Genomic DNA, 23565 nt, shown 5'->3' with positions numbered 1-23565 from the left:
AAGCCTGCATGGAAAGGCTTCTTGTGGCTAGACAGTTTCAGATTCTGGGGTCCAGTCTGGGACAATATACTGCTATGTCCCTTCCAGGAAGTAGGAGCTCGGAGGAAACTGGGGTGTAGTCTGGAGAGCAGCAAGGAGGGTGGGAGAGAGGGCTGGAGAAGAAGGAAGGGGAAAGAGGGTGTGTGTGTGTGTGTGTGTGTGTGTGTGTGTGTGTGTGTGTGTGTGTGTGTGTGTGTGCATGCTGGCACGCGCCAGCATAGAGTGTGGCTGGAACTGGAATCAGTTGATCTTAATCAGACAGGTAGGTAATCTTCATGGCTATGTGTGAAGTCCTTAGAAAACATCAAGGACTAAACTGGTGTTGAACATAAAGGATTTAGTCCCGTAAATGAATCTCCTTTTAATGATAGATAACAAGCAATTTCCAGTCCAGCCTGAGTCAAACTCTCTTAGAACTTAAGGAGAAGGAGCTCACCCTCACCCCTTAATGGGTCACCTTTGCTGACCGCAATAAACAGCAACAACTTATTTCTGTCAACCAAGAAAACACCTTGCTAAGAGCTTGACAAACATTATTTCAATTAAATATTCACAAAGCGCCCATGGGTGAATAGCATTTCTATTCTCAATCTTGAGTTGAGGAAACTGGAACTTACTGAGGGGAGGTGACCTGCTCAGTGTTGTTCAGCTTCCAGGCAACGAGCCAATCACAAAAAGGGCAGTCACAAAAAACATGGAGGAAGGAAGAGGGGAGAGGAGAGAGATGCCTATCCCCACCACGCTCTGCAGCTTTTCCTTCTCCTCCCTTTGGACTGGATTCTACATACGAACTGGTCTCCCAGCAACACAGAGCGTCCATCTGTTTACTACAAAGATTTGCTAAAAAGGCTTGGGGTGTGTGGAGATAATGTGAGGGGCGCGTTTAATAGTCAGCAGTGGGGAGATGTAGAAAGAAAGAGTTTGTAATCTCTAAGAAGGGATAGCTGTACAAAACTAGCTATGAAAGGGAGTGTTTAGAACAGACCCTTCCAAGCCTGCCAGTGGGTTTTTATTAAAGAAAAATCTAGAAATCTCAAGAGTGGGGACCCCAACAAGACAGTTGCACCATGTACGGCCGTAGCTTCGTCCCTACTGCCCTTCCTCCTTTTACACAGGGCCTAAAACAGTGGGAAGCAGTTGTGTGTAAAAGAAGCCATGATGGACCTACTAACTGGACGGAAGCATAATCAAGTACGTAGTGTCCTGAGTTGCATGTTTAGGAACAGGTAGGTGAGCCTGTTTCTTTTCATCTATGAAACGAAACACATAATATTAAGCATTCGCTGTAGCTACTCGCTCTGAGGATTCTAGCTCGTTTTGCAGCCTGGGTAGGATAGTACATCATACTTTGAGTTCGCTCAATAATTGCGTCTTTCCCAAAGCAGCTGTGAGTGAGCATGTAAAGGGCCAGACTGGCCATCCACAGGAGTATCCCGTATGTAGAGATAATGTGTGCACTTCTGAGGATAAGTTCTGGGGAGAAGTTTGGGGAACTTTATATTATCTACCCTCTGTCTTATTTCCTAACACCAGACAATAATCAGTATAATTTCTTCACAGAGACTGGGGCTACAGCCTAGTGGGAGAACATTTGCCTGGCATGTGCAAAGGCCTGGCTTTGATCCCTAGCATTACCGAAAGCAGGGCAGGGCACACGTCAATAGAGGCATCCTTGGCAGCCTGGGTCCACACAAAAGGTTGGTATAGACCAGACCTGCAGCTGAGCCTTGGGGAATATGGACCTGAATGAGAAATGCTTTGGGGATTCTAAACTGAGATGGTAAGGTTTTCGTTGTTATTGTTGTTACAATTAACCTTAGATGATGAAAAAGATTTCATACAGTATAGGGAAAGCAAGATTCTGCTTCCGGTAGGTTTGATCTCATTTTCTCTGCATTTTTTTTTCTTTTTTTTTTTCGGAACTGGGGACCGAACCCAGGGCCTTGTGCTTGCTAGGCAAGTGCTCTACCACTGAGCTAAATCCCCAACCCCTTCTCTGCATTTTTCAATTATTATCTTTGCTCTTTGCATAATTGTCAATGAGCTTAATGTCTCATGTTTATATCTCGTGATAATTGTCAGAATATTAGCAACTGACTTTTGGCTTTGGTCCTGGGTTGCAGTTTTCTGTATGTCTTTTAAGCTACATCTCAGCTTGCTCTCCTGTGTGGACAGCACACCTAGTCATAGATAACTGGCATAAGGTTATCTCTATATCTGAAGCTCTACACAGGGAGAGATTATTGCCCACTCGAAGATCATTTCAGCTGAGAGCTTGGTAAAAATGAAGTATGAAGGCTGTAACTATTCCCTCAGATCTCTCACACTTCTAGCTAATATGGTAACATATTTTCCCAGTTCGTCAAACATCATGTGAAACTGGCAGACCAGGGCATAATAGCTTAGACAACAATGGCACATTGTCAGAAGTTGCTTTTCGCATTCCACCGATGTATACATTGCCAACAGCTGCATCACCAAAATAAACAAAAAATGTGTGTGTGTTGCATATTGCATTTGTAATGCTAAATGTTTTGTAGACTTTGGGGTAAGAATCTATTCACACATGGGAATAATACTGGGTTCCCTTCAACCTAAGTTCAGAAGAAAAGGACAGATGACAACTTGACGACATCTTTTTGGTAACTTAAGATGATCCCTTTTCTCCTGGCTCAAGACAAAAAAAAAAAACTAGTTCTATCTTATTATAAGACACATGCTGCGAGGGCTCAATTACCAGGCTAACTTTGATGATCCATCTATTTAGGTGCTCTATGTTGACTATGAAGCTCAAGTAGTTTCCAAATTTCTTTTACTTTAGGAGAGGGATTCACAATGTTGAGTAATTCCTTTGGCCCAGCAAGGCTTGTTGCATGAAATGAGAAGCTCTTCAGTGTTTATTTGATGTAATCACGTGATATCTGTCACTGAGTCCATTTGTGAAATACATTCCCCCCCCCCCCCGTGATTCTTTCCTCCATCTCTGGAAGGAAGTCAACTTGGTCATGGTGAATAATCTTTCTGATGTGCTTTTAAATTCAGTTTTCAAATGTCTTATTGAGAATTTTTGCTTTGATGTCCATCAGCAAGTTTGGTCTATAAGAAGTGTTGATGTGAGTTCTTCAAAGCTCCTGTAGAATTCAGCAATGAACTAATTTGTTCCTGGGCTTTTTTTTTTATTTGTTTAAAAGAAAATATGAGTTTTTGTGAGTGTTGGGGAGTATATACCATGTGTGTTCTGGGTTCCTGTAGATATCATAAGAGAGCATGGTATCCCCACACACAGTTAGGGTGCAGGGTCATCTGGAAGACCAGCAAAGTGCTCTTAACTGCTCCAGTCCCCACACATGAACTTTCTAAATGGAGAGACTTTGTTTTATTTTACTGCTTCAATCTTATGACTTGTTTCAGATGTGTTTAAATTTTCTCTCTCCTTTGTTAATTCTCATTGGTCATATGTATTTAGAAACTCATTCATTCCTTTCTTTAGATTTTCTATTATAGCATAAGTTTTCAAGATATGTCTTCATAATATTCTAAATTCTATTGGCATTTAATATAATATTTTCATTTCATTGCTAATATTGTTCATCTGGGTTTTCTTTCTCTATTTTCTTAATTTGGCTAAGGTTTGTCAAATCATTTATCTTTTCGTAGAATTTAGTGCTTCATTTGTATTTTGCTCATTTAAAAATTTTTTATTAGATATATTTCTTTACATACATTTCAAATGTTTTTCCCCTTCCCGGTTTCTTGTCCATAAGTCCCCATCCCCTCCCTTCTCCCTCCCCCATACGGGTATTCCCCCCATACAACTCCCTTACTGCCCCCCATATTCCCCTGCAGGACCAAGGGCTTCCCCTTCCACTGGTGCCCCAACAAGGCTATTCTCTGCTACATATGCAGTTGGAGCCCTGGGTCGTCCATGTATAGTCTTTCAGTAGTGGTTTAGTCCCTGGAAGTTCTGTTTGGTTGTCATTGTTGTTCTTGTGGGGTTGAAAGATCTTTAATTCTTTCAATCCTTCCTCTAATTCCCCCCAAGGGGGTCCTATTCTCAGTTCAGTGGTTTGCTGCTATCGTTGACCTCTGTATTGGACATACTCTGGATGTGTCTCTCAGGAAAGATCTATATCCAGTCCCTTTCCGCATGCATTTTTTTTTTTTTTTTAGCTTCATCAATCTTATCTAGTTTGGGTGGCTGTATAGATATGGACCACATGTGGGGCAGGCTCTGAATGGCTGTTTTTTGAGTTGCTGCTCTAAACTTGGCTTCATTTTAATTTTATTAATTGATTCTCTCATCTTATTTATTTTTTCTTCTAATTTTGGGTCTGCCTTGTTCTTGTTTTTCCATGGTCCTGAGTAACATTGATATTTATGTGAGATATCTCTGATTTGTCTTTCTGTGGATGGCATAGAATTTGCTATGTAGGCTTAGCTGACCTTAAACTCACAGAAATCTGCCTGTTCGGCCTCCCAAGTGCTGGGATAAAAGGCATGGGCCACTATGTACATCTTTTGACTTTTATGATTTATTTTTATTTTCACTTTATTATTATGAACGTTTTGCCTACATGGACATCTGTGCATCATGTGTGTTCAGTGCCAACAGAGGCCAGAAGATGGTTTTAGATTTCATGGAACTGGCGTTAAGAAGAGTTGTGAGCTGCTGTATGGGAGCTAGGACTTGATTTTTATTTTTGTTTGTGTTTGTGTTTGAGAGAGGGTTTCTCTATGTAGCCCTGGCTTTCCTGAACTTCACTCTGTCATCCTGGCTGGCCTCAAACTCAGAGATCTGCCTGCATCTGCCTCCCAAAGGCAGGCACCACCACCATCCAGCTGGATATTGGGACTTGAGCCTGGTCCTCTAGAAGAACGTGTCATGCTGGTAAACAGTGAGCCATTTTTCCAAACCAAAATGTTTATCTTATGTGTATCTCATTGTGAGTATGTGCATGCCTGTGCATGTTTGTGTGGTCTGTGTGTGTGTGTGTGTGTGTGTGTGTGTGTGTCTGTTTATGTGTGTATACTTATGTGTGTCTATGTGTGTGTGTGTGTGTGTGTTTATGAGCACATGCTTGAGTATGAGTGTGTGTGTGTCTGTGTGTCTGTGTGTGTGTTTATGAGCACATGTTTGTGTGTGTGTGTGTTTATGTGCGTATACTTATGTGTGTCTATGTGTGTATGTGTGTGTGTTTATGAGCACATGCTTGCATGAGTCTGTGTGTGTGTCTGTGTGTCTGTGTGTGTGTTTTTATGTGCATATACTTATGTTTGTCTATGTGTGTATGTGTGTGTGCTTATGAGCACATGCTTGCATGTGTGTGTGTGTGTAAGTATGTGCATGTGCACCACCTGTGTGCTAACTCCCTTGGAAGTCAGAAGAGTGTATGGGCTCACCTGGAATTGCAGTTACAAACAGCCACGAACTACCCAACAAGGGTGCTGGGAATTGGGCCCTGACCTGCTGTAAGGACAGGGAGTACTCCTAACCTCAAGCCAGCTTGTTGGCCCTCTGAGTTTTAATGTAGGTGGTTGTACCTGTAAACTTTCCTCTTCGGAAAGTTTTAATCCTACCTTGGGGTTGAGTATGTTGTCTTTTCATTTTTATTTACCCTTAGAAAGTTTTACATTTCCTTTGAGATCTCATTGATGAGCCTTAATTATTCAACAGTGTGTTATATAGTTTCCATGAATTTGTATGTGTTCTATAGTTTTTCTTGGCGTCTAGTTCTTAATTTATTTCATTGTGGTCATATAAAACCCACAGGATGATTTTAGTTTTTTCTCTTTTATATCCTATATGATCTCTTTTAGAGACAGTCCCATGGAATTATGGAAAGAATATGTATTCTGCAGGGTTTGGATGGAACAGTCTTTAGCTATTTGACATATTCATTTAATTTGCGAATTCGTTTGACCCAGATATTTCTCTGTTTATGTTTTGTCGGCATGACCTGTTTGCTGGTCCCGCTATTATTGTGTTGGGGATAAGATATGGCTTTATACACATTTTTTCCTTAGAATTGGTTACACTAGTGTTTGATGAGTATATACTTAGAATTGTAAAATGAGCACTTAATACTCAGAACCAAATACATACATGCATGCCAATAAGAACTCATATCGTAAAACAGCTATTTCTGAATGTAAAACCAAAGAGAACTGTGTAAAATTTGCAGCTTCAATAAACACAAAGTAGAACACCAAGCTATTATTGAACTATTCACCATTGACCCCAGGGCCTCATAGTAACAGCTGAAATTATAATAACAGTCGAGCAGTGTGTTAAGTAGGTAGCAGGAAGCAGACCAGTGCCTCCACAGGCCTCCATTCACTCACTCAGTTTTGTTCTCAGCCCTAAAGCATGTGGGCTGTCACCCCACAGCACATGCAAGAAAATTTATGCTCAGAAAAGTTGAAGCCTTAGCTAAGGTTTTATGGAAAGTAAACGGCGGAGTCAGTAGTTTCTTCCTTCCCCACAGCTTTCTAAGAAAAGGATGCTGTGCAGTTTCCATTGTAGACTTGAATACATCACACGCTGTTGGCAAAAATGTGTTTCTTGCTGGAATATAAGCAAAAGGTCTTGTGAGGTATAGAGGAAAGATAGACAGCATATTATCCAAGAGTTACTACTGTGCAAACATTTTAGGACACGGAAAACCCCTCCCAGTGTGTCATGTTGGTGTTCCAAACACTCTTAGAGTGCAAACAGCTCTAAGTTCCTGCCACATCCCCTGAAGGATTTGAATGAGTTCAAGTGAGCTCCGTTAGCTCTGGTTCTTCCTCAGGAAAGAGGCCAGCAGAAGGGACAGGGTAACACAAGGTCAGGCTCAATTTGACTGAGTTCATTGCATCCTGACTCTTCCCGCTCTTCTTGGGTTGGGCTGGAGGATGAGGTGGTCATTTTTATTGTTTAGTTATCATACACAGTGTCTCATTGTAGTATTTTCATACCTCATTTGCTGTTGTTGGTCTTGCCCACCCTCTTGTCCCTTATCTCCCTGCCACTCTCATACGTTTCTATCTCAGTGGCACCCTTTATGTCTCCAAGCCACATATTTTCTATTTTCCCATCCTCAAAAACCTCCTTTTCCAACCAATACCCCCTATAGTTCCACATGTTTTCAGACTCCCATCCCTCTACAGTGATAAACATAAAGCACCCAGCTGAGGTATCTGGTAGCAGACCTGTAGATATGGGTATCTCCTAACAGACCAACCACTGGAGAAGGCTACCTCATGACTGTTATTCACAATATATGTCTTAAAAAACCCCACCCAGTTGTCTCATACTTCCTTCTTTTCAAAATTCTCTTTTCTTTTATTTCTCCAATTTTCTTTTCATTGAGTCTCAAGTCCCTGCATGTCAGTTGATCTAGAATTTCCCTTGAAGGTAATATCGGTTCATTTGAAAAGTTCTTCTTAAGGATAGAAAAATACTCAGTGGTAGACCATTTGCAAGCATCAGCACTAAACACACTAGAAAGTCTTGGCAGAGCTTGCAGACACATATATTTCTAGAGATTATGTAATGTAAAAATTTTCTTTTTCAATGTCTCTGGAGCTGAGGTTAAGGCTCAGTGGATAAAATGCTTACTATGCAAGCATAGGAGTCTGAGTTGGGATCCTGGGAATCTGTGTAAAGCCAGACATTCCTATGCATCTGTTACCTCAGCGCTCCTAGAGGAAGATGGGCACACGTGTGCATCTCTTACCTCAGCATTCCTACAGGGAGAAGTGAAGCTCCAGGGACAGCCTAGTCACTCAGCAGTGAACATGAGACTCTGCCACAAGCATAGTAAGTGAAAAGTGACAGTTAAGGTTGTCCTCTTTCCTCTACATATGTACTGTAGCATGTGTGCAGCACACACACACACACACACACAAAATACATATATATATATATACACACATATATATATATACATATATATACATATATATATACACCTAAAAATAAGTCACTGTTGAATAGGAGTAGAAATTAGGTAGACATTTTTATAAAACATAATTTTGTTTTCAGTTATTTTATCCTTGTTTTAGGGGAAAATACATAGGAAAAAATCTTATGAGTGACAAAGACAAAAAGGTGTAGCTAGATTCTACCATATAATTAATAAGCATAGAAGAAGGACTACATGTGTCTGTTGTATCACATTCTCTACATAGTCTTTAGAGCTTAATTTTCAGCATTACAAATAGCTTTGGCACCTATGGGGAAACCTTATCTTGCTTAGCAATTGTAAGAACCTGCTTAGTCACTTTCCTCAGTCTAAAACCATACATGAAACCTGCTTTCTCTTGAGATTACAAAAATTTTTTGCCCTTCAACTTTTAAGTAAAAAAATAATTGGAAATGATTTCTGTTGGAACACAGGCCAAGAACGGAGTCATGTGAGGAGAATTCTGAGCACTTGTGAGAACACTTCAAAGACAACACAAATGTCTTGTGACCTCAATGTCTTCAAAATGCTGAATTGTTCTTGGAATGAGTTTTTTGTGCTCCTCCCGGGTGTCATGGATTCAGTTAAGTGTTTGTATGCCTCTATGGATGAAAGATGGTTTTACCAATTGTGGTTTGTCCTGGGGGAGTGTATACTTCTTGGACTCATGAAAACTTTACTGTGAACTTTCTTAACCCTCAGAGTTAATAAACTGTCTGAGGATCTGAATAAAGGCGTGAGATTTAGTTGGCCTCATTTGTTGGCTGCATTCTCTCAGGCCCTATCACCTCTAGAGCAATGACAGTTTCAAATCTGAGACACTAGAACGTTAGTTTCTATGTCACTCTGTGGTTGTGCTCTTGCCTGCGTCAGTCCTCAAGCTTTGTAAAAGGGCAGGGACAGTGCTAAATATGCTCACCCAGCCAGAAGCAAGAATTCAATACCTAAAATTGGGTTTTGACTAAATTATACTGCAGTGCATTTTTATACCTGCTTGGCAAATAATATGCAGAGGAAGGCTACAATTACATAGGTTCTTTGCCAGAAATAAAGGATAGGTTAAAGTAATAAACCCTTCAAATTAGTGAAAAGAAAGATGAAGGGAAGGAAAAAAGAATGTATTTTCATGATACAAGAAAGGAGGAAGAGAAAGAGAGACAGGGTTGGGGACATGAAAGAGTCTTCCCAAACCAAGATCAACACATATCATCACATCACTATAGGTTACTTATTTTCAGGATTTGCTGTGTTCCCCAAGAACCAATCCCCAAGTCTCATCATCCCCATCTCTGCAGCAGAACACCATGGCAGCCTTGCCTGCCTCCTGCTCCCATTTCCCGTGCATCCCACAGATCTTCCCCTCCTACCTTCTTCCTCCCACTTGTTGCTTTGTTCTAGACCCAACTCCGGCTGGCACCTCCTGGTCACCCAAGGACCAAGAGATCCAATCCCTCTAATTCTATTTCTAGCTTTATAGCAGGAAATGTGCTGCAGCCTTCCTTTCTGCTGTGACGCCATCAACAAGGGATCACAGAGACCTGCTCCAACCTTCCTTCCCCCAAACTCATGTCAGTATCCCAGCCTCCAACACCAGCAGGCATTGCTTGTGAACACAGCAGCTGCACAGGCCAGGAAAGCAGACTGTTAGCACACAGACATCATGCTTTTTGAAAATTCAGAGAGGAAACAGAAACCAAGGAACAAAATACTCATCCAACAAAGACAAATTCAGAAGTCAGCACCTAACCATATAATCAATCATACCAACCCCAGATGCATAGGTACCGGCATAAAAACAGAATAAAACAAAACAAACACAAAAGGGTGGGTCAATACCCCCACTAGAGCCAAGTGATCTTACCACAGCATGCCCTGAATAACATAGATGAAACACAAGAAAATTCCTTAAAGTCATCTATATGACTCTGGTAGACATTCTTAAGGAGAAAATGAATAAATATTTTAAAGAAATCTAGGAAAACACAGATAGTAAAAATAAATAAATAAATAAATAAATAAATAAATAAATAAGTAGAACAGATTATTAAAGACTTTAAAGTGAAAACAAAACCAATAAAGGAAACAAACTGAGGGAATCCTAGTGATGAAAGATTTAGGAACAGGAATTACAGCAGCAATCCTCACTGTCAGAATATGGAAGAGACAGTCTCAGGGATTGAAGATAGAATAGAAGAAATGGATATATCAGTGAAAAAAAAGTTTAATTAATTAATTAATAAAAGCCTCCTGACACAAAACATTCACGAAATCTATGAAAAGGCCAAATCTAAGAATGATAGGTATATAGGAAGGAGAGAATCCCAGCTCATAAGTCCAGAAAATGTCTTCAACAAAATCATGGAAAATGATCCTAAAGAATTAGCATACAGAAATACCAATAGATTGGACCAGAAAAGAAAGTCCTTTCACCATATAATAACCAAAATACCATACATACATGCATGCATGCATACATACATACATACATGCATGCATACATACATACGTACGTACGCACATACACACAACATTCAACACAAACATACAAAACAAAGAAAGAGATTAAAGGCTACAAGGGGGAAAGACTGAGTAACACATAAGGATAGACCTATTAGAATTATACCAGACTTCTCAGTGGAGACTTTAAGAGTCAGAATGGCTTAGATGTCTTGCATACTCAGAGACCACAAATGCCAGCCCAAACTGCTATACCCAGAAAAACTTTTAATCACCACATATGCAGAAAATATGATGCTTCATTGAGAAAGTCCAATTCCAACAATATCTGTATACAAATACAGCACTACAGAAGCTGTTGGAAGGAAAACTCCAACCTCAGGAGGTTAAGTACATGCAAGAACACACAAGAAATAATCTCACGCCAGCAAAACCAAAAGAAGGGAAATGAACATGAGTGTGCATCACACACACACACACACACACACACACACAAAACACACACACACACACACACACACACACCAATGACACCAACACCAAAATAAAATAAATCAATAATCATTGGTTATGATATCTCACAATATCAAGATCTCAATTTCCTAGTAAAAAGACACTGACTAACAGAATGGATTTGAAAACTGGATCCATCCTGCTGCATCCGAGAAACATACTTCAACATCAAGGACAGACATTACCTGAGTGTAAAATGTTGGGAAAAGATATTCCAAGCAAATGGATCTAATTAGCAAGCTTGTGTAGCCATTTCAATATCTAATAAAATAGACTTCAAGCCAAAACCAATTAGCAGAGATAGCGAAGGACATTACATACTCATCAAAAGAAAAAGTCACCCAGGATGACATTTCACTTCTTAACATCTATGCCCCAAACACAAGGGTGCCCAAGTTGCAATACAAAATTAAACAAAAAAAGGCAAAACAAACAAAACACTACTACAGCTTAAACCACATAGTGACACCTTACATACTTACAGAGCATTTATCCAAACATAAAAGAATATACCTTCTTCTCTGTACCTCATGCAACTTTCTATGGATTCTACACAATATTCATCAAAGTTCCAACACAATTCTTCATAGACTTTAAAGAACACTTCGCAATTTCATATAGAAAACCAAAAACCCAGGATAGCTAAAACAATCTTGATCAATAAGGGAACTACTGGAAGCATCACCATCCTTGATTCAAGTTATACTACAGAGCTAAAGATGCATGGTATGGGCATAAAACCAGATATGGTTATCAATGGAATCAACTTGAAGACCCAGACATAAATCTGGACACCTGATTTTGATAAATAAGCCAGAAATAAACACTGAGAAAAAATGACAGCATTTTCAACAAATGGTGCTGGATTCTGCATGTAAAAGAATAGATCCATAACCCTGCATATAAGTTAAGTTCAAGTGGATCAAAGACCTCAACATAAAACCAGATGCAATGAACTTGATAGAAGAGAAAATGGGGAGTTACCTTGATCGCATAGGTACAGGAGATCACTTTCTGAACAGAACACTGATAGCACTAAGATCAACAATTAAAAATGTGACCTCATAAAACTGAAAAGCTTCTGTAAGGTAAAGGACACTGTCAATAGGACAAGACGGCACCTTATAGAATGGATTTTTACCAATTCCACAACCAATAGAAGAGTCTATATTCAAAATATATAAAGAATTTAAGAATCAAAATAACAAAAAAATCAAATTTAGAAATAAAGTACAGACTTAAACAGAATTCTCAATAGAAGAAACACAAATGGCCGAGAAACTATTTTTTTAAAAAATGGTCAATGTCTTTATCAGGGAAATGCGAAGCAAAATGACTTTGAAATACCATCTTATAGCTTCCAGAAAGGCTAAGATCAAAACACAAGTAACAGTCCGTGCTGGCAAGGCTGTGGAAGAAGGGAAACACTCCTCCATCGACGGTGGGAGCTCAAACTCATACAGCCACCATGGCATCTATAAGGTGGGTCCTCAGAAAGTTTCAAATCCATCTCCTTCATGATCCAACTATTGCACTCTTGGTTATATATCCTAACACCAAAACCGTCAGGGAGTGTAAAGAGTCACTGATAACAGGACCTACTGTCAATCAGCGAAGCCTGGGCTTTGAGAATGCTGCAGTTGCGATTGGGGCGGAGAGAGGGGTGAGGTCTAGAAAGGCATCCTTTCATCAATCTGAAAACATCTCTTAATTTCTCAAGTGCACATAATTCTCAAGTGCTTGCTCATACATGGAACTTAGCATCACATCTTTAGATTCATGTGTTTAACTTAGATAGAATCCATGAAATTGGAGAAGGATTATTGATGGTAGGTGGGGGGGGTAAAAATCTTAAAAGAAGGAGACATAAAGGGGAAAGGACTAATAACAAGAATGAGGTTCAGCTGCAGAGAAGGATGGAAAGTAGGTCAGAGAAGGGATAAGAGATATGAAGGGTTATCTGATAAAGCATATGGAGACCCTGTATTTTATAAACTTTATACACAGACTTTTTATATCCATATAAAATATTAACTGGAGTTATCCTACAAAAAGCCTAATGTTTCTCCCTGAAGCCATAGGCTACTCAAATATTCCACTGTCACATGTAGGATACCACAAGTTGCTGGTCAGGGTTACGCTGGAGATCCTCCAGAACAATACAGCAAATTGCCACTGCTCTTGATTGTTCACCCTAATTTAAGATACTATCACTGAAGATACCACCCACTCTGATCACATGATATTGAGAAATCAAATTGGTACCAATTGGGATGTTGTGTGATCTTTTTCTTGGGAAGATCTTAACAAATATCTACTCACCTCAATTTTCAAAGTATTCATATTTGCTTTGAATATTGTATATAGAATTTATCTTTTGTATCATATCATATTGTATGTAGAAATTATCATAGTCAAGCATGTATGTATCAAGAAGTAACTAATTAATCCAGAAGTCAAGTGGCTTATTTTCCTTCCATGTTTCTAGTCCCTTAATGGCAGCTGTCCATCTTAGGCAGCCCAGGATCTAGGAGCTCTCAGCTTCAGTTCCTCCAGTTGACAATGTGTGCTCACAGAGGAGCAGCATTTGACAGATCCATTGTTGGCACTCGACAATACAGCCCCTACAAACGCACCAAGCTGTCCCACAGTCTGTAAGAGAATTGTTCAGAACAACAACGGGAAAGCATCCAGATTTGCATGAGCTCTGTGCCTAGCAAGCTTCTTAGGGTCTATGATACATACGTGCAGGGCCTATGGCCATTCCAGGTATGCTGTCTGTCAGTGACAGGACCATATGTGCTTCCCTTGCAGAGGAAAGAGTGAAAAATCTATCTACACGAAAATGTTGAAGGTACAAGATGTGTGAGGAAGCAAAACGTGAGAAGTTAAGAGACGTTTTCAGATTGATGAAAGGATGCCTCCCTAGACCTCACCCCTCTCTCCCGCCCCCATCGCAACAGCAACATTCTCAAAGCCCAGGCTTCATTGATCGACAGTGTGTCCTGTTATCAGTGACTCTTTACATTCCCTGACGTCATTTTCACACTTAAGACATAGTACGAAGAAGCACGACTTCACATTAGCCTGATTAGGGTAGGAATAGTTATTCCCTTGGACAAAGTACCGACTGTCCAAGAGAGACTATCTGTGTGTGCCGTGCATCTGTAAAGTTAACTAGTTCAGACTATTTATTTGATTTTTGCATTTTTATTGGATATTTAATGTATTTACACTTTAAATGTTATCCCCTTTCTTTGTTCACCTTTCTTCCATCCCACTTCCCCCTGCTTCTATGAGCATGTTCTCCCTCTTACCCATACATTTCTACCTCACTATCCTGGTGTTCTCCTATACTGGGGAAACAAGCCTTCACAGAACCACGGGCTTCTCCTCCTATTAGTGCCAGACAATGCCATCCTCTGTTACATATGAGGCTGGAGCCATGGGTCCCCCTCTTTGGTTGGTGGATTACTGCCTGGGAGCTCTGGAGGGTCTGGTTGGCTGATATTGTTGCTCTTCCTATGGAATTGCAAACCCCTTCAGCTCCTTCAGTCCTCCCCTAACTCCTCCATTTGGGGTCCCAAGCTCAGTCCAATGGTTAGTTACATGTATCCTCAGGAGTATCAGTAAGGCTCTGGCAGAGCCTCCCAGGAGACATTCATAACAGGTTGATGTAAGCACTTCTTCGCATCAACAATAGTGACTGGGTTTGGTGGTTGCATATGGGATGGATTCTCAGGTGGAGCAGTCTCTGGATGGCCTTTCCTTCCGTCTCTGCTCTACTCTTTATTCCTCCTGTGAGTATTTTGTTCACCCTTCTAAGAGGGACTGAGCATCCACGTTTTGGTCTTCCTTCTTTTTGTGGTTCATATGGTCTGTGAATTATATCTTGGTTATTACAAGTTTTTGGGCTAATAACCACTTATCAGTGAGTGCATTCCATGTGTGTTCTTTTGTGACTTGGTTAACTCACTCACTATGATATTTTCTAGTCCCATCCATTTGCCTAGGGATTTCATGAAATCATTGTTTTTAATAGCTGGGTCCTCTGTTGAAGGACATCTGGGTTCATTCCAGCTTCTGGATATTATAAGTAAGGCTGCTATGTACATAGTGGAGCATGTGTCTTGTTATATGTTGGAGCATCTTTTGGATATATGACCAGGAGTGGTATAGCTGGGTCCTCAGGACCACTATATCCAATTTTCTGAGGAACTGCCAGATTGATTTCCAGGGTGGTTGTACCAGCTTGCAGAACCACTAATAATGGAGGAGTGTTCCACTTTCTCCACATCCTCACCAGCATCTGCTATCACGTGAGTTTTTTTTTCTTAGCCATTCTGACTGGTGTGAGGTGGAATCTCAAGGTTCTTTTGATATGCATTTCCCTGATGACTACGGATGTTGAACATTTCTTTAAGTACTTCTCAGACATTCGATATTCCTCAATTGAGAAATCTCTGTTTAGCTCTTTTTTTTTTAAATAGGATTATTTGATTCTCTGGACTCTTGAGTTCTTCCTCTATATTAGATATTAGTCCTCTACCAGTTATGGGATTGGTAAAGATCATTTCCCAATCTGTCGGTTGCCATTTTGTCCTAATGACCGTGTCCTTTGACTCACAGAGCCTTTGCAATTTTATGAGGTCCCATTTGTCTATTCTTGATCTTAGAGCATAAGCTCTTGGTGTTCTGTTCAGGAAAATTTCCCCTGTGCCTATGTGTTTGAAGCTCTTCCCCACTTTCTCTTCTATTAGTTTCAGTCTATCTGGTTTTATGTGGAAGTCCTTGATCCACTTGGACTTGAGCTTTGTTAAAGAAGATACATGCTGACTGCCAGTTGAACCGGCATCATTTGTTGAAAATGCTGTTTTTTTCAACTAGATGGTTTTAGCTCCTTTATCAAAGATCAAGTGACCATAGATGTGTGTGGATTCATTTCTGGGTCTTCAATTCTATTCTATTGATCTACATGCCTGTCTCTGTACCAATGCCATACAGTTTCTCACACAATTATTCTGTAATTCAGCTTGAGGTCAGGGATGGTAATTCCTCCATAAATTCTTTAGAATAGTTTTAACTATCCTGGGTTCTTTCGCTATTCCAAATGAATTTGAAAATTTCTCTTTTAACTCTATGAAGAATTGAGTTGGAATTTTGATGAGGCTTGCATTGTATCTGTACATTGCTTTCGGCAAGATAACCATTTGAAAATGGCCATTTAAAAAATATTAATCCTGCCAATCCATGAGCATGGGAGATCGTTCTATCTTCTGAGATATTCTTTGTATAGTTCTTTTTGTTTCTACTGAGTTGATTTCAGCCCTGAATGTGATTATTTCCTGATGTCTTTTCCTCTTGGGAATATTTGCTTCTTTTTGTTGTAGAGCTTTCAGTTGTGTGGTCGAGATGCTAGTGTATGCTCTCTCCAGTTTCTTTTTGGAGGCACTCAGAGCTATGAGTTTTCCTCTTAACATTGCTTTCATTGTGCCCCATAAGTTTGGATATGCTGTGCCTTCATTATCATTAAATTCTAAAAAGCCTTCAATTTCCTTATTTCTTCCTTGGCCAAGTTATCATTGAGTAGAACATTGTTCAACTTCCATGTGTATGTGGGCTTTCTGTTGTTTTTATTGTTATTGAAGACCAGCCTTAGTCCATGGTGATCTGATAGGATGCATGGGATTCTTTCCACCTTCTTGTATCTGTTGAGGCCTGTTTTGTGACCAGTGTTCATGGTCAATTTTTGAGAAGGTACTGTGAGGTGCTGAGAAGAAGGTATATTCTTTTGTTTTAGGATGAAATGTTCTATAGATATCTGCTAATTCCATTTGATTCATAACTTCTGTTAGTATCACTGTGTCTCTGTTTAGTTTTTATTTCCATGATTTGCCCATTGATGAGAGTGGTATGTAGAAGTCTTCTTCTATTATTGTGTGAGGTGCAATGTGTGCTTTGAGCTTTAGTAAGGTTTCTTTTATGAATGCGGGTTCCCTTGCATTTGGAGCATAGATATTCAGAATTGAGAGTTCATCTTGGTGGATTTTTCCTTTGATGAATATGAAGTGTCCTTCCTTATCTTTTTTGATAACTTTTGGTTGAAAGTCAATTTTATTAGATATTAGAATGACTACTTCAGCTTGTTTCTTGGGACCATTTACTTGGAAAATTTCCTCCTAGCCTTTACTCTTAGGTAGTATCTGTCTTTGTCACTGACGTACGTTTTCTGTATGCAGCAAAATTCTGGGTCCTGTTTCTGGTCCAATCTATTTGAAGTTCTGTAGGCTTCTTGTATATACATAGGCATCTTTTTTTTAAGTTAGGGAAGTTTTCTTCTATAATTTTGTTGAAGAGATTTACTGGCCCTTTAATTTGGGAATCTTCACTCTCTTCTATACTTTTTATCCTTAGGTTTGGTCTTATCATTGTGTCCTGGATTTCCTGGATGTTTTCAGGTAGGAGCTTTTCACATTTGCATTTTCTTTGAAGATTGTGTCAATGTTTTCTATGGTATCTTCTGCACCTGAGATTCTCTTTTCTATCGCTTGTATTCTGTTGGTTATGCTTGTGTCTGTGACTGCCAATCTCTTTCCTAGATTTCCTGTCTCCAGGGTCGTCTCTCTTTTTGATTTCTTTATTGTTTCTATTTCCATTTTTAGATCCTGGACAGTTTTGTTCAATTTCTTCACCTGTTTGGTTGTGTTTTTCTGTAATTCTTTAAGAAAACAGAACTTTGTTTGTGCAATGTCAATAAAAAACTATTCAAATTGTTTCTAGCTCCTTTTTATGAAGCACCACTGAAGGAACAGCTGAACTAAAAATAATCTAACTCACTCTTTTTTAAAATTCAAATTTAAAATACAGACCTTTTCTATCAGAACATATTTACATGTCTCACTAATTTTAATCAGCATGTATTCCTGACTGCTCTATGGTGTGAGAAGTTATCTCATTTTACTAGAACAGCTATAGAAGGCACTGAATTTTCTTTGTTCAACTTCATTTTTGTGAGGATTCCACTCTCTTGGACGGTCATAAATTAATGTCTTTCAAGTCATATTTTTCACTCTTTGGCTGAATTCTGCAAGTTGTCTGTGAAACTGAGAAGGAATTGAGAAGGCACTGACAGAAGCACCACACATGTGGCCCTTGGTGGCTTTCCACAAGAGTGGGCAATTGCAGAGTTGTGAATTTTCATGCATGTTTCTCAGTGGTGATTCCTGTAGAATCCAGCCACCACTGGTTCCAATTCTGACCTTTGGATTTCCTCACTACAACAGTGAATGCAGTTCACTCATGGGCTCTCTCAAGTGCCCCTTTTAGTCACACCAAACAGCTCTCCCACTCTAGCCTCAGTCACCCATCAAGACCTCTCATGTAGTCAAGGGCTTTGTCATTTTCCTAATGTTCTTCTCAGTCATACAAGTGGAAATAATCTATGATCATGTTAACTTTCACCCTGAGACTCATCCTCAAATAGAAAATTAATTCTTTGAGGGCACATGCCTAATTCACCTCCAATGCTGCCCTACCCTCAAAGCCTCAGGATTTTCTTCCCTAAGTCTATGGGAACAAGATTTTCTTACTCAACTGCACAAGTCTTCTAACATTCTGTTTAGGTAAGGATCTGTTCTTTGAAAACAGAAAAGCAAATATTCTCTATTTCATTTTTATTTGCATTCATTTGTGCCAAGTATTCTCTGAAGTAAGTCATACAAGGCACCAGATCAGAAAGAAATTGAAACCAAAAGAAGAAATGACATAAGATGCTATCTAACATGTTTGTGTTGTAATTATTAGTGGCCACATAGACATTTCGGTCTCCTTTATTTCTATTATTGCTGTGGAAAGCTACAATAAATATTGTTGTTCATAAAGCTTAAGATTTATGTTTGAGTATGACAATGAAGACATCATGGGGCTTCTTGGGACAAAGAGTATGTTTTTAATACTGATGGATGTCACCACCTCCCCCTCTACAACAGTTATTGTTTCCCTCTTCCGTAGGGTACGCCATTTTCCACAGCTTCGTGTATAACACTTATTTTATATCTTCTCAGATTGGTAGCAGCAAATATTCTTACCCATTTTGGGTTTTCCATGCCTTTAATGATGAAAATGATTGGCTGTATTATCATGGACACTCTAGCATTTTGTATCTTGCATTACTTCTTCATATGCAAAATATTATGTGAAATAACCCTAAAGCATATTGAATATAATTCTAGAGTTATATATTAATTCTTCTGATTAAGGAGTTAGAGTTTTACAGAATTTAAGGCAATTACTTTCTTTACTTCATTTGATAACAATGAAATATAATGCAGGTGTAAGAGGGTGGAAAACTGAGTCTCTGAGGCTCCGCTAATCATTATTCTGTGACAATATCACTGTATCTCCAAGCTGCAAACCCAGAGATGGTACTTATTACAGTGGAATTTGTTTCAACGCTCAAACGACAGCAGCCATGAGAGACAGCTAGCACTGTCATGTCCCTTGAGCATGTGTAATTATGCAAAGACTCCAGTGTCTAATTAGTACAATGGATTTTGGTCTCAATTCAAATTTTGCAAAGCCTCTATTTCACGTGTCCCATGCTGTTACTGACTCAGACTTCCCAGGATAGATTCTTCTCCCCATAAGAATTCCACAAATAGAAGCTAAAAGAACATGCATAAGAGTTTCAAGAAAAACAGATGAGACTTATTGTCAATTATATGATTACAATTCTTAAGTAGGCACCAACAACATCTAAAATATACTCTCCCTACATTCTGTGCCCATTTGTTATATTCGTTATATTTTCAATTTCATAATTATCTACTTATCTCCCAATTTTCAGTTTCTTCAAGCTGTGGGTTAAGAAAAACAAAAACAAAGCAAAACAAACAACCAACCCTTGAAATCTGAATAACACTAAGGTGATTCGATACCCCCACTGCCTTGATAACAGTCACTGTCACACCCTAAAACTACACTTCATGGTGTGCTGGAGAACTTTGGTGGGAATTGTCACCTCCCATTTTACAGAGGAAGTGTAACACTCAGAGTGTATTAATTATTTTTCTGTTGCTATGATAAAACACCAGGGCCAAGGCAACTTACAGAAGGAAGAAGTTTATTTCAGTTTATGCTTCCAGAGGGATACAAGTCCATGACGGTGGGGAACTGTGTCAGCAAGTACAAGATACCTTAAATGCAAGCTCCAAGAAGAGGGAGAGAGAGAGAGAGAGAGAGAGAGAGAGAGAGAGAGAGAGAGAGAGAGAGAGAGAGAGAGAAACTGGAAATGGGGTGACAATATGGACATCCAGGACATCCAAAGCTCATCCCAAGTGACACATTTCCTCCAGCAAATTTATACCTCCTAAATCTTCTAAACTGTCTTCAAACATCTGGGCACATTGGGGACATTCTCGTTCAAACCACACTAAACACAGACATTTGAAACCTTGGCCAACGTCAGTATTTGGTTATTGGCTGGACCACTGAAGATTTCGAGGAGTCTGCTAAGTTTTACATGGAGGAGAAGGGGAGGTTTGTAATAGAGGTGAGGTATTTCTTAGAACAGACTTTGCTTGAGTTATCACAATAGCTTTTAATGCTAAGGTCACCTTCTACAGTATTCTCTCCACTCAGGTGTCTGTCTCTTCAATACTAACAGTTTCATTTATGTTTCCTTAAATATAAGGGTGGGTAGGAAGCCAGTTTTCTATAACTCAAATGGGGAAGGGAGAGTGCATAGAATATAGGAACATTGATTCCCATCTCCATATATCTCCATATATTCTATAAGAGAATGATCGTAGGAAGTGCCTGTTCCTAGGCAGACATATGAGATAGGTTTAAGGAGAAATAGTTGGGATGACATTTTTTTTTTTTTGGTCTGGAGATGGAATCCAGTTTGTGTGTTGAAGTTAAACCCAGGTAATTGAGCACTCTGAAAATATAGCAAGAAATTGGGAGCTTGGGGAAGCATCCTCATATGGTGCATGTAATCAGACAGCCTTTCAGGAAAGCCCTGTTGCCTGGTCAGCAAACCCCAAAGGAAGAGTTCTTAACCACCAAACTCTGTGCTTCAAGATCAATTTTTTTCTTGAGGGCTGGGCTTGAAGGAAAATTTCCTTAATATCTTTGCAAGAAGTAAATCAGAAATTTCATGTAGAGATTTTAAGACAGAGGAAGAAATGATCATGCCACATGGAAGTTTTAGCTTGAGAGCCTCCAACTTCATAATATTCCATTGTTGTTCATTGTAAATATTCATATGAAGAAATCAGTATGTCCAGGATTACAAAGGAAGGAAACATTTCTGCTCACTGTATAGTTTTTAGCTAGAATTTAGACGACATATCAGTTTCAATGCTTATGATCAATCATGTGCTCAAATGTTGCCGATGAACTTCAGAGAGTTCAGCTGTGTTTTCTTGATCATATACTCTTAAGCAGGACATCATGCAGGGGAGTGTGGTGGAGGTTGAGCTTCATGCCTTGCTAAAGAGGAAGCTGAGAGTAGGGGGATATAGGAAGGGGATAAGGAAGAATGTAGCCACAAGACCCACCCTCCAGTAACTTGCTCCCTGCATTTTAATTTCACTGTTCCTCAACATCGTCATATTAAAAATCCATTGGTGTTAATCTATTGATTAGGGCAGAACACTTATGATTTAATAGTCTCTGAAAATACCTTTGGACATCAAAATGATGTGATTTACTAATTTCCTTGGTGCTTCTCATCACAAGAAGCTGCCAAAATCAACTATTATACATATGATATACTGTGCCTAGCTGAATGCAATGTGTTTGCAGAACAGACACATGAGCAGCGTGTTGCAAGATGATGTTACCATGACTACTTATCTACCACTGGATTAGGAAACCTTCAGCTGTCCTGTAATCTTACAGGACCACCATCCTTCCTGTGGAAGATTTAATTGAGCAAAATGTGTGTTGTGTTACAGAAAGCTGTGCATAGGCTTTTCCTCAGGATTTTTTTAAATTTAAAAGCAGAGTCTCACCTATGCTGACATCTTTGAAATTTTTATATCGTTGACGTATCTAAAGCAGATCAACAGGCTTGCTTCAGAGGCTTTGTACATGCTGTTCCTTCAACCCGAACTTACCTTTCTCTAAATGAGTACAAGGTATAAACTCTGGCTTATTTCAAGTCTCTGCTTAAGTGTCACTTTATTAATAAAAATATGTAACAATTTGGTATAAAATGCCTACACCTTGAGTTCATACATCTTAACACCTTCATTCGCTCACTTCCTTATACTGAATTCACTATCAGCTACCATATCGTATCAGTGTTGTATCTGTCACCCATAAAACTGTAACCTCTATGAGGTCAGGGACTTGAATCAGTTCCTTGTTTCCTCAGTACCAAAAAGGAAGCATGGCACACAGTAACACTGGCTAAAAACTTCCTGAATGAATGAAGGAGGAAGTCAACACAACCTCATCTCAAAACTGGGCCTCACTTTACACACACACACACACACACACACACACACACACACACACACACACACACACACACACGACACACAGACAGAGTCACATCACAACACATCACATTTCAGGACAATTTTGGAGAGTCCAGAAAATACTTTTTAAAATATATCTGGTCCTGTTTAAAAAATATACTTCAAGAAAAGTCTAAAGGGGCTATATTTTCTTCAAGCACTGCCAGCTGGCAGAAGAATGCTCACATCTGCATACATTGTCTGCCTGTCTGCCTCAAGTTTCCTTCCTCCTTGAATAGCTCTTAAGATAAGGAGTCACTGGACATTCATTGTGAGAAATGTGGAAGAATCTTTTCTCCCCCTTTCATAAGCCAAACAAGTGTTCCCAGCGGGTGACATTCAGCAAAGGTGAGCGTTTGACTCCAGCATTTACCAGTGTTTCTGACATGTACACTGTAATTAAATTACTCTGAGGCCATGCTTTCGTCACTGGTGAATTTCATGAATATTAAAACCGCTCATTGTGAGGAAATGGAGAAAGATTTGAATATTTTCATTCTAGCCTCAGAAGAAATCCAGAAGAGCTTGCTAATGTTCTTACAAAGAATAGCGCGTATGTGTGTGTGCACGCACACACACACGTGCATGCACACACACACACATATACACACACACACACGCACACACAAACACACACACATGCATGCACGCACGCACACACCTTCTATCAAAATTAAAAGACATTTAAAAGGACAAGTATTTTGATCAAAATTGTATCCAATGCCAGATTTTAAGTAAAAATCAACACTTTACTTGTCTAGGATCATGTTTTTTGTTCTCTCTTCTGAAAGTAAATTAAGATGTCTACTATGCATTATTCATCACGAGAACAACCGTTCTGAATTCCAGCTGTACACTCAAAATGAACAAGAGCTTTGACACTGAATGCCTTTTTTGGTTCATATAATCTGGAGTAAGGTTTTGAAAAACATGAAACCTTTATGAACTAAATAATTTTCAAAATTATTTTCTACTTATTCAACTTGAAGTGATATAATATTCAGTAATATAAATATTCAGTAATTTCTCTATCACTGTGACCACATACCTGCCAAAGGCATTTAGGGAGGGAAGTGTTTATT

This window comes from Rattus rattus, chromosome 12, assembly GCF_011064425.1.
Source record: "Rattus rattus isolate New Zealand chromosome 12, Rrattus_CSIRO_v1, whole genome shotgun sequence".
NCBI classification, from domain to species: Eukaryota; Metazoa; Chordata; class Mammalia; order Rodentia; family Muridae; genus Rattus; species Rattus rattus.
This window is presented reverse-complemented; position numbering follows the sequence as displayed.